Source organism: Oryctolagus cuniculus, chromosome 13 (genome assembly GCF_051225735.1).
Source record: "Oryctolagus cuniculus isolate XC-2025 breed Fujian yellow rabbit chromosome 13, ASM5122573v1, whole genome shotgun sequence".
NCBI classification, from domain to species: domain Eukaryota; kingdom Metazoa; phylum Chordata; class Mammalia; order Lagomorpha; family Leporidae; genus Oryctolagus; species Oryctolagus cuniculus.
Genome location: NC_142879.1, coordinates 23,746,081 through 23,761,482, shown reverse-complemented (window position 1 = coordinate 23,761,482; position 15,402 = coordinate 23,746,081). Strand labels below are relative to the sequence as shown.

The following is a 15,402-nucleotide window of genomic DNA, read 5'->3' as shown; positions in this document are numbered from 1 at the left end:
ATTGGTTTTAAATAAGTGATCACAACTCGGGTCCTACAAGCGTCGGCACTCTTAGGTCTACGCAGGAGCTGCCTCATTGTGGACCCACAATGACGTCATGGTTCCCCACCCGCCCCTGGAATCAATGCAGGGACCAGAGTGCCGATGGAAGCACGTGATCATAGGAAGTCCCTCTTCTAGAGCCAGTCGGGCCTCCATGCACAGGATCCGGCCAGGACAAAGACAACTGGAATTTCCTGAAGGTCAGTGGTCCGTGGCCGGTAAGTTACTACGTGATTCTTGGTTACCGCTCCCGCGAGGACACAGGCGCATGCAGCACAGCCCCAGCACGAAGGCCCCGCCGCTGCCTCTGCGGACCTTGGACCTCGCATCCTTGAAGACGGCTTCTCCCCGTTTGTCTTTGAAAATCTTCCTCCAGCAGTGCACCGTGCCCGCGTACACGCCGTCAGGTGCTTTGTGCCGCCGCACGTGGCCAGGCCATGATGGTCTGCGCAGTCATCCAGCTCACCGCCAAGTAAGTGGCTGTTCTTGGGGTCGGGCAGCATGTCCTTGGCTGTGTCGTCCACGCCGAAGTAGGCAGCTGGGTAGGGGATGATGCCTTGTGCAGAGACGCTGAAGTCCTGGTGGAGGCAGTGCATCCCAGGCGCCTCCTTTGGGCTCCCACTGGGTGCCTGACTTCCAAGGTCCGCAGCCAGGATGGGTCTAAGCCAAGTCCAAGTGGTAGACAAAGCAGAGGGAGGTGGCCCCGTGGTCCCTCCGGAGGCCGGGTTGCCGGCAGAATACTTCCAGAACTGCGGGAGCTTGTCCACGCTCCCTCAGAAGGGCGGCTTGTGCTTGACCTTGGAAGCAGAGGTGAGGCTTGCGTAGGGAGGAGCGGATGGTAGCACACCCTGCTCCCTGGGAGTGCGCGCCACGCCATCCACCAAGCCTTTACACCGCTCGCGGGCCACCGCCTGCTTGCTGGCAGGGTGAACCTGCAGCGGCAGCTTGACCAGCTCTGTCTCCGGTCTGGGAGATGGCTTCAGCCACAAGCGCTTGGCGGAGGAGATGGCCTGTTCTGCCCTGGTGGCTGGGTCTGAGAGGGGTGGGCGCGAGGCCGCAGTGCAGTGGCCGAGAGCCAGAGGCAGGGATGGCAGCGACGCTGGCCCAGCACTGCCCACACCGGGACCGAAAGAATTCAGCAGGGATTTCTCCTCCTACTTGTTCTGTGAGCAGGCAGACGCAGTCTGATCTACGGTGTCCGCGTGAAACCTCCTGAGTATCCCTGATAGCAGGTTACCAGTGGAGGTTCTGGTGCGTAGGTTACCCATGGGGCGAGCTCTGGAGAACCGGAACCTCTCTCTGCCCTCTGCATGACCCAGTCTCATAAAGCAACACTCAGGTACTCTCTCAAAAGAGAGCGCAGATAGATTAAAAGCACCTTCTGTTTCTTATTTCAGCCTTTACAAATCCCTATTCCTAATAACAGCGGATTAGACCTGTGCTCTCCCAGACTGTAGCCACTGGCACATGAGACTATTTAAAGTTAAACCGAGTTAAGTTCAATAAAGTTAAGAATTCAGTCCTTCCCCGTGAACCACATTTCAAGTGCTCAGCAGCCACCATCGGCTAGCAGTTACGGTGCTGGACAGCGCCGAACAGCGCACTTGCATTATCATACAGGAAGCTATGGAACAGCGGTAGGTTAAACTGAGGGTCATTCATCTTCATGCCCCAGGACCTACCTCCCAGGGAGAGTTTGCTGACTGCCAATACGGGCCTGCTTATCTGCAACGATGCTAGCTCAGGTGTTTTCTGCCTGACCCAGCTTGCGCCAGAGGCTCACTGTAACTCTGGCTTCTCTCCATTCTCAGTTCATTCTAGACGAATGGAGGGTATCCCTCAAGCACAGAGATCTAACAGATCTCCCCTCCGCCCCTCCGTTCCTCCCTTCTTCCCCTCCTCCCCTCCTTCCTCCTTTCCTCTTTCTTCTTTCTCTCTGTCATTCTTTCTCGGCTTGCTTGACCCAACACAGGTCGTCTTTGAACTGTCGCCGAGCTGCAGAGAGCACTAGGGACTGTGGCGTTTAATGAGAACTGGCTCAGAAGGGCCACGGTGGTGGGGTGGCTTGGGAGTGTGTGGTCTGGATGTCTGAGTCTGTCATCGGGAGGGGAGGGGAGGGGAAGGGTTTGGAAAGGCGCTGGAGAGGTGTGTGTTTGGCTCTACTTAGCCAACAGAAAGGGAAGAGAACTGTGAAGGAAGCCAGCGTTTGTTGAGTTCTTACAGCAGCCGTACAATGGGGTAGAGTTTACTCTACGTTTCAGAGAACCAGGATTCAGAAACAATAGATGGATTGGACAAGCCCACACAGCAAGTAGGAAGCAGAGCTGATGGTCTGTAGTCAGTCCTTGTATGCTTCAAGAACACAAACTCTATTACTGTAGGTGCCCTGGAGATTTCTGCTCTATATGAGGGTCTGTCCTGGATCCAGCTCCCCTTCTCCATGCTCCATGAGAAAGAAAGCGTGGAAGGATGGTTCCTTCCCGTCATGGGTTATAGTCACTCCCTTCATCCTGCTGGGCCAAACAAGACAAGGGTAGTTAAGAGAACTAATCAAAAGCACATCAGAATCTTTGGATTTCTGAAGATTTATATTTTTTTCCAAGAATCATAGAAAATAAGCTAAAAATCTAGACTCTTCTGCATTGTTTACCTTTTTCCATTCTTCTTCTTTCCTATCTCTTCTTATTCTCAGTTTGGATATCACTAACTGTCAAGCTGTGGAAGTTGTTGGCTAAGGATGGCAAGCTTTGGGATAAGAAATATACCTCTCTGTCACCAATGTTGGGAAATAACAGAACATGTGAAGCAGTGTTCTGTCCCAAAGCATTGATGATTTCGATGGAATCTTTCACAGAACTATTAGGTAAATGAAATCAGTGGCTTAACTGATTTTTTTCTACACCAAAATTATTGGCTGTTATTGCATCAAGTTTAAATTGTTCAGGTTAAAGGAAAAAAAAACAGTTTATGGGAAACCATCTAGCAAAAGCCAGTTTTTTTCCACAGCTGCGTACACTAGGGCCCATTTGGGGATGGGACTTGGCCTTCTTGTCCCTGTTCATTAATTCACCAAGCCAATAGATGAGAGCTCACATGAAAATTAAGTGCAGCCCAGAACTATTAAGAAATATTAATAATAATTAGTATTCTAAATAAAAGACTCATCCATGCAGTAAATACTTCATGAATTCGTATTATGTATCTTATATCTTCTGCATGGTTGCCTTACTGACTGATTCCCAAAAATACAGTCATGCAGAATAATCCAGGCCATGAAATGAACATTTTCTTCTCCCTCAATATGGATTATCCAGATAATTGCTTCAATGCTGCATTCCATGGTTCCTTGCTGATAAAGCTTTAATTATCTTCCAAGGCCACAGGTGTAAGAAAATGCAAACCAAAGCTATACCCTCTCTAGCTATTCCCCAAGAGGGAAATCTCCACAATGTAGAAAGGAATGAAGAATCATTTCCCATTGAGAAATTTGCTTTCAGAGATGGAGGACTGGTGAGAAGCCTTTTTACAACATTTTCCAAGATGGCTCTAGGTCCATTAATTACCTAATCCTCATATGACTTATTAGCCCTCTTAGAACCTTTCCTATGCCTCAATTTCCCATCCCCTAAGGGCTCAGAATGGGGGCTAACGTGCTTTGGTCCCAGTTAGGTCCATGTGTGGCATATTGTGCTGCAAATCTCCGCAGCATCTTTATACTAATTATGAACATTAATTATAGGAGAGCCTTGGGAACTTACTGCCCTTTCCAAAATCATGCACAGAACTAAGCAGAGTTAACAGTCTAGGCAGCACAGAAAGGCAGCTCCACCTTACATGGAGTCAAGGAGGAAGAGAGAAACAGACTTAGAAACAATTACAGGGGCAAAGATAACTAGGATGAAAAGAGTCTTAGGCACCCTCACGTACACAAAAGGCAGATGCCTATTTCAATTTGCATTAATTAAAGTCACAAGTTCGAGCTAAAAATCTAGCCAACGTCCACTGAAATCTTTTTTCTCTGAGGGCAGAATTGATCTCAACTGTGGAGACTGGAGAGGTCAAGGCTAGGACAAAGAAAGGGCTGTACTAAGAAATAATTATCCTATAAATATAGTCTAAATGATACTCATTCACAAATGTGCACAGTGTTTCAAGTTCTGTGCTGGGTTCTCAGTGCATTGTAACGTGTCACACACTAGTCTTAGCACTTTACATGCTTTCATACTTTGATTTTCACAGCACGTAAGTAATATTACTATTCCCATTTTATACATGAGGAAATTCAGGCATAGGATCTTTAACATATAGCTTGCACAAGGACACAGCTGTCAAGCGGGTAGGTATCCAAGTGGTTTTGTATCTATTTCCAAATCTAGACAGTCTACATCCAGAGCCCAGAATGAATCCCAGTTATTTTGCCTCACCCAGATTAAAAGGCAAATGGTGTGTAATCTCACCCATAAAGATATTCCAAGCCCAGCAGAAATACTTAAGATGGTTACATTTGGGGGAAGATAAATGGACATGAAGGAAAATAAGATTTCTGCACTTCACTTGAATTGGTAAAATGTTAAGGCTAGAGAATGAAAAGTTATTTATATATGATTAATACCTGAAACAATCATTGAAAAAGGTATTCAAAGAGATAAGCTGAAAATGTTGCAGATAAAACACAATTGATTTTTAAAAATTTTTATTATTTGTTTGAAAGACAGAGAGAGAAAAGCAGAGAGAGAGAGAGAGAGAGAGAGAGAGATCATCACCTTCAGGTTCACTTTCCAAATGATCACAGCAGCTGAGGCCATGCCAGACAGAAGCCAGGAGATAGGAACTCTTCCTGGTTCCTCACAGGAATGGCAGGGACCCAAGTTCTTGAGCCATCACCTGCGGCCTCACAGGGTGTGCATTAGCAGAAAACTGGAATCAGAAGGGGAATCAAAGCTTGAACCTAGACTCCCTGACATGGGATGCAAGCATCCACGTGGCATCTGAACTGTTGCACTAAATGCCCACTCCTTCACAGTTCCTATTAAAAAGGAAAAGCAAAACCTTTTGTAGATCTAGCTAAGATTATTCCCAAATGTATATGGAAATTAAACACATACATACAAATACACAAAACAACAACAACAACAACACCTATGCTACCTAAAGCGGCTTTGTCAGTGGAGGATGTGGTGGGAGGAGTCAGCCTATCTGATTTCAGGTTACGGTGATGAAGACAGTGTGGTGGAGGGGTAGATGCATGGATCAGTGGAATAGCACAGAAACCACCAAAATAGACAAAAAGAACTAACTTATTTTTGACAAAGTGCAAAAGTGATTCAGTGGAGGAAGGATAGGACTGTTAGCAAACGGTGGTGGAAACATTAGACATAAGAAAAAAAAAAAATCCCAGGCGTAAATCTCACACCTTATACAAAAACTGACTCAAAATATATCACATAATTAAAAGGAGAATATAAGCTATAAAAACCATAAAGATATAGAACTTTAAAAAGAGGGGAAATCTTTGACATATAGAGCTGACAAAAAGTCTATACACTTAATATCGAAAGCCTGATCCACACACACACAAAAGGATAAATAGGACATATTCAAAATCAGAAATTTCACTCTGCAAGTCTTGTTAAGAGAATGGGAATGCAACCTACAGACTGGAAAGAAATACTTATGAAACCTTTATCTAGCCAAAGGCTGTCATCTGGAATTCAGAAAGAACTCTCAAAACGCAGCACAAAGCCCAAACAGTCCAATTAGAAAATAGGCAAAGGACATGAAACAATATTTCACTGAAAAGACTTTATACATGACAAGTAAGCACATAAAAATAAATTCACGATAAGTGGACATTAGGAGAGTACAAATTAAAATCACAATGAGATATCACAACGTGTCTATCAAAGTGTCAGAAATGGGAAATGGTGGTAGCCCCAACTGCCAGTGAGCATGCAGGATGGCTGGACCACCGGCACACTGTTGGTGGGAATGCAACATGTAGTCACTCTGGAAGACAGTTTGGTTGTTTCTTTAACATCTAAACATACAACTTCTATGTGGCTCAGCAAGTGCCTTGAAAAAAATGAGAACATGTATTCACATACAAATCCGTACGTGGATGTTTACCGTAGCCTTAGTCATAAGACCCTAGTCCTACGCAGTCCGGATTCCTTCAGCAGGTGGCTGAGCGATCTGACCGCATCACGGAATACAACTCAGCCGTACAAAGGAGCGAGCTGTTGATGCCCACAGCAGTCTCAATATTGAAACCTTCAGTGAAGCATCCCCAGTGAAAGAAGCCAAAGCTAAAAGGCTGCGTGCTTTATGGCTTCATTTATATAACAACATTGAAATAACAGAGGAATCATGGTTGCCAAAGAGGAAAGGCCAGAGAGAGGAGAGGAAGGAAGACAAAGAAAGTGGGTGTGAATGTTAAAGAGTAACCTGGGGCATCCTCGCAATGATGGAAATGTTCCCAGTGAATTAGAAAAGTGAGAAGAAAATTGTGTCCTCAAATAAAGTGAGAATTGTCAAAGCGTCTCTTTATAGTTATAGCCAAAAAATAAATGACCTAAAAAAACCTTTCAACATGTGTAATATAGCAAGATTTATAAAGGAGGAAATGTATAATTGATAATACAAAATGTAATTAAATGAGGAGATATGCTGTATTTGTGAATGGGAATACTCAATATATGAAGATAAAAGTTCTCCCCAAATGAAAATAAAACTCTATGAAAATTCTCATAATGTTATGAAAGAGATTTTTCATGCAAGTTGATTTGCTGCTAATACTGAAGTTGGCCAGGCAGAGCAAAGGCCTGGAATATCTAAGGTTAAGGTGTGGAGACTGGGGTGAGTGTTTGGGGTTTTGATTAAGGTGCTGCTTGAGATGCCTGCATTCCATATTTTTAAAAATATTTTTTAATTTATTTGAGAGGCAGAGTTACAGAGGGAGAGAGAGAGAGGTCTTCCATCCACTGGTTCACTCCCCAAATGGCTTTAATGGCCAGAGCTGGGCAGATCTGAAGCAGGAGCCAGGAGCTTCTTCCTGGTCTCCCCTGTGGGTGCAGGGGCCCAAGGACTTGGGCCATCTTCCACTGCTTTCCCAGGCCATAGCAGAGAGCTGGATCTGAAGAGGAGCAGCTGGGACGTGAACCAGTGCCCATATGGGATGCCGACGCTGCAGGCAGAGGCTTAGCCTACTATGCCACTGTGCTGACATTGCCTACATCCCATATTTTTTAATATGATATTAGTCCTTTATTTTTTTAAAGATTTATTTATTTACTTGAAAGTCAGGGAGAAGGAGAAGAACCGGCACCCGTATGGAATGCTGGCACCATAGGCGGCGGCTTTACCTGCTGTACCACAGCACCAGCGTTCCATATTGAAGGGTTGGAGTTTGAGTCCCAACTGCATTCCCAATTCCAGCTTACTGCAAATGTGTACGCTGCAAGGCAGCAGGTGCTGGCTCCAGTAGTTTGGTTCCTGCCACCCACATGGAGGACTTGGATTGAGTTTCTGGCTTTGACCTGGCCCAGCTCTGGCTGCTGTGTGCATTTGTTGAGCGAACTAGTGGATGGGACTGCATTTTCTCTCCCTCTCTCTCCCTCTCTCCCTTTCTCCTTCTCTGCCTTCCAAATAAAAGAAACAAACAAAGATTTAGTAGATATGAACAATCATTCTTCATGCTTACCAACACTTATTGCAAATATATCACAAGTGAGGTACTGATACAAGGATGGAAAAAGAAAAATACCCATGAAACAGTACAGTGCCCTTACAGAATCTTGTCTATATGAAAAAAGTACATTACAGAGGGGTCATTCTAAATCTGTGGAGCAAACATAGTTTAATTGACAAATGATGCTACGATTATTGAGTCTATATGCAGAAACACTAAAGTGATATCACTATCCCATATCACTCACACACAAAACTCAATTCCGGATTTATTTAGAATGTAAATGTAAAAAAGCAAAATGTATTTTCTGGAGAAAATGTAAAAAATACCTTTATACACTTGCAGTAGAAAAAGGACTTCTAAATAACACACACACACACACACACACACTAAAGCCCCTAGAAAGGACTGACAGCTTGGATGACATTAAGGTTAAAATCCTGGGGCAGGCATTTGGCCCAGGAGTGAAGGCACTGCTTGGGATGCCTGCATGTGCAATCAGAGACTGGCCTGGGTCCTGAGCTTCCCATTCAGTTTCCTGCTAAAATGCACCACGAGGGCAGAAGGTGACAATGCAAGTACTTGGGTCCTAGCAACCCATGTGGGAGATCCAAACTGAGTTCTAGGTTCTTGGCTTTGGCCTGCCCCAGCCCTGGCTCTTGCAAGCATGTGGGGAGTGAACTCGCAGATGGAAAATCTCTTTTGGTCACTTATCTGTCCCTTTCTTTCAAGTAAAATGAAAATAAATGAATACAAATTTTAATACTTAAATGAAAATCTTCTGCTCAACTAAGCATTTATAAAAAACTTGAAAGATAAGTATTGGTAAAGCATCTAGATTAGTGACCAGAATTTATAAAGTAACCCCTTTAAAGAGTAAGATAAGGAAAATCCAATAAAAAATAATATATATATATTTGAAAAGGAAACCATAAAAGCAGAAACGAATGGATAATAAACAAATTTACAATTTTCAACCTCATTTGTATTAAGGGAAAAATAATTTCGAACCAGAAGGTGTAAATTAAAACTACAACGTGGGAAAATGCGAATGATCATTCAGTGCAGGTGAGTATGAAAATTGGCACTTGGGAAGGCGATTTGGCATTATCAATATCATCAAGGATAGGAATACTTTATAGCCCTGTGACTGCACTGCCAGAAAACTTCTTGCATTGTGTACTCATGTAGATAGGAGCCCAAATGCCTATTGCAGCATTGTTTATGACAGACAAAAATAAAAAATGACTTAAAAATTACCACCAGAGGAAGGATAAATACACTGTGGTTTATGCAATGGAAAGTCTTCCAGATGATAAGATAAATTCTGTGTATCTATAGCAACATGAATTAACTTAGAAATATTAAGTAAACAAGCAAGTTGCTTATAAATACTCACGCATAGAGTTTATATATAAACTGTATATACAAATGCAATTCATGGGTTTTTTTTAAAGATTTATTTATTTATTTGAAAGGCAGAGTAACAGAGAGAGAGAGCGAGCGAGCGAGAGTCTTCCATCTGCTGCTTCACTCCCCAAGTGGCTGGAATGGCCAGAGTTGGGCTGATCCAAAGCCAAGAGCCAGGAGCTTCTTCCGGGTCTCTCACATGGGTGCAGGGGCTCAAGGATTTGGGCCATCTTCTGCTGTTTTCCCAGGTCATAGCAGAGAATTGGATCAGAAGTGAAGTAGCCGGAACGTGAACCGGCTCCCATATGGGATGCTGACACTGTAGGCGGCGGCTTTACCCACTATGCCACAGCACCAGCCCCAATTTTTGTACATTTAATGTATACAAACCAATAGCATATGTTGATTATAGATACATCAATAAGGAATAATAATATGAAAAACATGCTAATGCTATACCTTTATTTCCAGAGTAGGGATAGCTGTGCATGATCTGAGGCAAGCAAAATAAGATTGAAGAGGGAGGGGAAGTTTTGGTTACATTATTGTTTGAAATTACCTTGAAAATAAGAGATGTGGAACAAATATGTTAATAATTGATAAATTTTGATGTTTTATATATGAGATTTTTTATATCACTTTCAGTATTCTTCATTCGTTTAATTTTTTTCCTTAACTTAAAGGAGTAAGATTCTGATCAGAAGAGATCCTTTAAGTATGGATGCTTTGGGTGAGGTTCTGTTTAGAGCTTAAAAAGGTGCTTTATGGTTTTCAGTGAGTTGAGGGTTGCCTTTCTGTCCTAGAACTGGGTGTTAGTGATAATGGCTGCTTGTTGCTCCTTTCTGGGTTCCTTAAATCCACCTAATCCACACCTCGTCAACCGAAAGTATGTCATTGTAAAAATTAAATGAAAAATGAGGAAAGAAGGAGGGAGGTTGAGAGCAAGGGAAGGAGGGTAAGGTGGGAAGCATCATTATGCTCTTAAAAATGTACGTATGAAGTATATGAAATGCGTTCCCTTGTTGTAGCTGAAAAATTAAAATCAAAATAAAAAGGCAGTCATGCATTCAAGTCTGTTTGGACGAACCACATGGGCGATCTCACCTGTATTCTCTGGATAGGTGGTGGACAGAGAGATCTGAATATTGTCGTGTGCTTTACAGAACATAGGGCAGAATGAATGGCAAGTCCTGCCCCTAGGAAAGGCAGGCTCAGAAAAGAGCCCCTCCTACCCAGTTCACCTGCCTGTGGAGACAATCGCGTCCTCAGTCTACAAAAAAAAAAAAAAAAAAAAAAAAAAAAAAAAAAGCAGAGCATTAGGACAGCCTGCCTAGCCAGCTTGCAGGGATGGAATCCCAACTCTGCCATTTGTTAACCTCAGTCTACTCACCTAGAAAATGGAGCTGCAACACTTACCTAGCTGGATTGTTGTGAAAATTAGGTGCACAGAGTACTCTGAAAATCCCCACATGTGAGCACTTTAATACTACAAGGCTGACTTCCAAGCAGTTGCTAACTCCAGAGATGTCCTTTGGCAGGCACCCTTGACTGCTGCTTCTCTCTCTGGGTTACATTGTCTCTGATCAACCCAATTGCATCTCTTGGATTGAGCTTCCTGGAGGAACCAGCGTTGTAATAATAACAACAAACAAGTCAGGAAGAATTACCCTCCTCCCATCTCTCTTGTAAATGTCGACAGGTTCTATCATTGCATTACAATCCCAATTAAAGGGAAATTCCCCACCAAGCCATAAACCTAAAATGAAAAAAACCCTATAGGGATGAATAAGCCTCTTCCGTGAACAAACCTGCTATTTATCCTTTTTTTTTTTTTTTTTTTTTTTTGTCACTGCTTATGTGCACTCAAATCCCCGCTGAACCAATCCTGCAAGCTGATGAAGAAGTAAAGCCACGGGCATCCATCGTGGATCTGTCAAGATTTTACTTGTAACGAGTCTCCCATGGATTTGATTATTATTGGGTATTAATTATTAATGGCATTTCCTGCAGGAGGCCCATGTGGGCTTCCTTCTCCTCAACCTCTGTTTTGAACTGGAATTAAAAAAGAACCAAAAATCTCCCCCAGGGGAGCAGACAGGAGGCGGAGAGAAGAGAGGAATCAGGGGAATCCCTGGCTGGTCTTCACCACCCACCGGCTGCACTTGGCATTCTGGGGCTGGCCTCTTAATGAGCATGCAGGAGGCAGATCTGCACACCCAGTGTCCTCCAGCTGCAGCCCCTCTCTCCACCCCACAAAGGAGAGACAAAGCGACCTTCCTCTGGCCTCTGCTCCCCTTCTCCCCCCATCCCAAACTAACCTTGTCTTCTTTGGCAATTAATTTCCTCTGATGGTTATGTTAATTTTTATGGCTTCCTAATGATCAGAAATATCTGGCGGATTAACATCATTTAGCATCCCTTTCCCTGGGGGGAGGGGAGACAAAGAGGGACTAAATGGTGGGAAACAGCTGGACAAGGCAAGAGAGGAAGTCAGAATTCTGTGCCCGGAATGTCGATGGGACAGTGAAAGGTGGACACCGGAGACAGCCTGGACAAATTAAAGTCAAATAAAGAAATAGCAACAAGGCTGAAGGACAGGGCCAGAGCCCCGCCTGTACCCTCTTATGGCTTTATCCTTTCTGCACTGTCGACAGTCCATATGTTGCTTCCTAGCGATGCTTTAAAGATGACTACACCTGTCAGGCTGTCTGGGAGGTAAAGACACAGCAGATGTTGAGATTTGTGCCATAAAAGGGAAACAGTCACCTTGTAACGGCCCGCTCTGGAGCCTCCTGAAGGGGTCCCTCCTCCATTGCCTCTCGTCTTTTCTGCAAGGCGGTGGTGCCTGCATGGTGCCACAGATGGAAAGATGGAATTTAATTTTACTGGCGTTCCATCAAAACAGAATAATGTGTTTAATATCCCTGCAGTGTAAGTGAAAGAGAGAGATGCATGAACTCTTAGGAGGCCCCAGATTCCAGGCAAAGCTTTGATATCTCCTTGTAGTGATAAACATAGAAATCACAGGGGAAATGCGGATAAATCCAGGATAAGAGCTCCAGCCCTCCCCCACATTGCAACTTGAAGTTCAAGCCTTCCTGACAAAAGTGTGGCGCTCACCAAGAGAACCAGCGATTGGATACAAAGGTAGCCAGGCTCCCTGTGTTAATCCACGACTTAATCCACTGGGTGATTTGGCCACGTTGTCATGGGAGGAGACGGACCTTTCTGATGGGCAGATGTATTAAGCAGGAAAGAATCTTGCAAAGGAAGTCACTGGAAAGCCCACCTTCATTTAAAATGCAGTAGATGGCAATCACATGGGAATGAGTCTGTTTATAAAAACAGCAACAATGCAGGTACATAAGGGAAGACAAAATCCTGGAAGTAAACATCCCCAAATGCTAAGAGAGGTTGGGTCAGAATAGTAAATAGTGTAATCATTTATAATTATTATTATTATTATTATTTTGACAGGCAGAGCGGATAGTGAGAGAGAGAGACAGAGAGAAAGGTCTTCCTTTGCCGTTGGTTCACCCTCCAATGGCCGCCGCGGCCGGCGCACCGTGCTGATCCGATGGCAGGAGCCAGGTACTTATCCTGGTCTCCCATGGGGTGCAGGGCCCAAGCACTTGGGCCATCCTCCACTGCACTCCCTGGCCACAGCAGAGAGCTGGCCTGGAAGAGGGGCAACCAGGACAGAATCCGGCGCCCCGACTGGGACTAGAACCCGGTGTGCCGGCGCCGCAAGGCGGAGGATTAGCCTACTGAGCCGTGGCGCCGGCCTTATAATTATTTCCTAACACAGTGATTTACTTGTGGTAGTGGTAGATGTCTGCACTGTGTGTGGGTGTTTCTGTATGAGATTTCCCAGCTCTCTGCATCAGAATCACCTAAGGAGCTTGTTAGAAGTGTGGATGCTTGGACCCCACATTAGACTTCCGGAAATAACAACCAAATAACAAAATAAAAATGCAGCATTTTCCTAACCTAACCTAGTTCTCCCAGATCTGGTGTGGACCTGTCCATCAAGCTGTCCCATGGGCTGCATTGTGTTCATATTGGTCACCCATAGCTGATTCTGAAAGGGTACTCTACTTTCTCTATAATTTTCCCAGAAAACATTTGTAGTTAGGAATTTATCTGATTCTTTTGCATAAAAAAAAGTCTTTCATGAAAAAAAAGGTCTTTCAAATCTGTACGTTTCTGTCTTGGACATGACTTTCAATCTCCTAATAACAAACTCCAGCCTGTCTGCCCCAATCCCAATTTCTTCCTCTCCGTTCCTCATAGGTACATACACAATTCTACACTCACAACAGCAAGCTTGTATGCACGCACAGTTCCACCCCTGATTTGTAAATTCAGTTAATTTAGCAAAAAAAAAATTACAGTTAATCAAATTTGTGGTTGGTTGAATGACCCATTTGGGAGGATTAAGCAAACCCTCTATTCAGTGTGTATCATTACAGTTGGGAGATTTGGATCCATTAATACTGAGGATGCCGGTGTGCAGCTGTGAGGAGGCATCCTTCTGACTAACTCTCTAGTGGTGGAGCACAGTCATATAATACGGTTTTCTCATCCTAATTTCTCTAAGTCCAGTTAATAATGGCAATTGCATCCCATAAAAAAAAAACCTGCTTGGTTACAGTGCTACCTTGTGCACGGTTGATGAACACACACACACACACACACACAGGATGCACATCAATTAAAGCTCTGAGATTGCCATCACATTTGCATAAATATGTGCTTATCCGTGGAGGTGTGCTTTTTGAAGACATTGTCAATGGGATTGAGGGTGCTTACTCCCCCTACCCCAGTTAACTGCACAGTATTGCTAGAAAAATACTGCACTTCGGTTATATTAAAGCAGGAACTATTGATGCAGAAGAACCTGCCATTCTCCCATCTTCTGACTATGCTATTAATGAGTGATGTTAACTTTGTCAGCTGACTCTTCGCCAAGACTGGCAGCTGTCCACTCTAGACCTGGATTAACTCCCAGAGTGGGGGCACAGGGTTCCACAACTAACCAGGCTTCTTCAAGAAGAGCCTACCTATGTGTTTGTCTCTATGTACAACAAGCTCTTTGAATTTGCATGTTACCCATTTTCCCCAGCCCAAGCCTTCTGCATAGACAGCATGTAATAACATCTTATGCTGCCTTCCCTAATTCCTTGGCCATTTGCACCATTATCTCATATCATCTATGGTTGTGGACTGCAAAGCACATTAGCCTTCACACTTCACATGTGGTTCTGTGACATGCTAATGACCTGGCCTTGAGGACTTAGAAATTCTCCTAGACCCCATAGGGTAGGATAAGATTTCCCCCAATCCTCTTAGGGTTCCTGGCTGGGACTGAAAGGAAAGCAGCCAAAGAAAGACTAACAATAGAAGAGCATCATGTTTACTTAATACAAGCTCTGTATGACACAGGAGCCTTCACAAGGACATGAAGACTGGAAGAAGTGGCTGAACTTGTTTATTTGTAGGATTGATTTGAAGAGTTGTTATGGGGCAATATGATTGCACAGAGTATGAATTGGGGGGGGGGGTGAATGGAGGAACTTAACAAGAGGCTCAGATTCCTGTCTGTGACTCCTCTTCTTTGGAGACAAAGATGTCTCCTTTCTCCAGGTATAGGGTGGACACTTCTCACCTGAGAATCTTAGAGTCTGCTTCAGGGGAAAAAGGGGGAAACAGGATCTTTCTGTAGTTTTTGCAAATTCCTTCAGCTTAAACTGCTTATTGTGCTACTTTGGGGTAGCATGTGGTAAACCCTGCCAACATCAATTCAATACCCCCAGAGACTGAAAGTGCTCCATTTTATCTATCTCACTACCAGTTGATGTGAGTTTCTGGAAGTATGTCAGTCCATTGTTTCTTCAGTATGTGGTCTAACACCCTGATCCTGTGATTCTCCAGTCTCCACAGAACTGGGTCCACTTAACTCTTACCTGTAGTTTCAGCCTTATAGGAAACTGAGAAAAACTTGCTTCAAGTAACGTTGAATGTAAGTTAATGCATTAATTTATCATTGTGGAGTCCATACAATGTGCTTGGTGCTTAGCTTATAGTATTTCTTAGCATCCTTTGAGTGGTGCACCTGTTTCCCTTGTAGAGCAGTGGGAACTGAAGTTCGAGGCCACAAGATTATAAGCAAAGGACCAGAATTCAAACCTAGTTCCATTAGAGTGTGAAGTAATTGGCCTTTTTCCTTTTCCTGCCAGGAGTTGCCTATGAGGGCAGCATTC

General features: G+C 43.9%; 1 pseudogene; it reads right to left on the bottom strand.

The window, feature by feature from the left end:
- Positions 1–243: 243 nt before the first annotated feature.
- LOC149122521 (ADP/ATP translocase 3 pseudogene) overlaps positions 244–15,402 on the bottom strand; it is an 86,380-nt pseudogene continuing 71,221 nt past the window's right edge.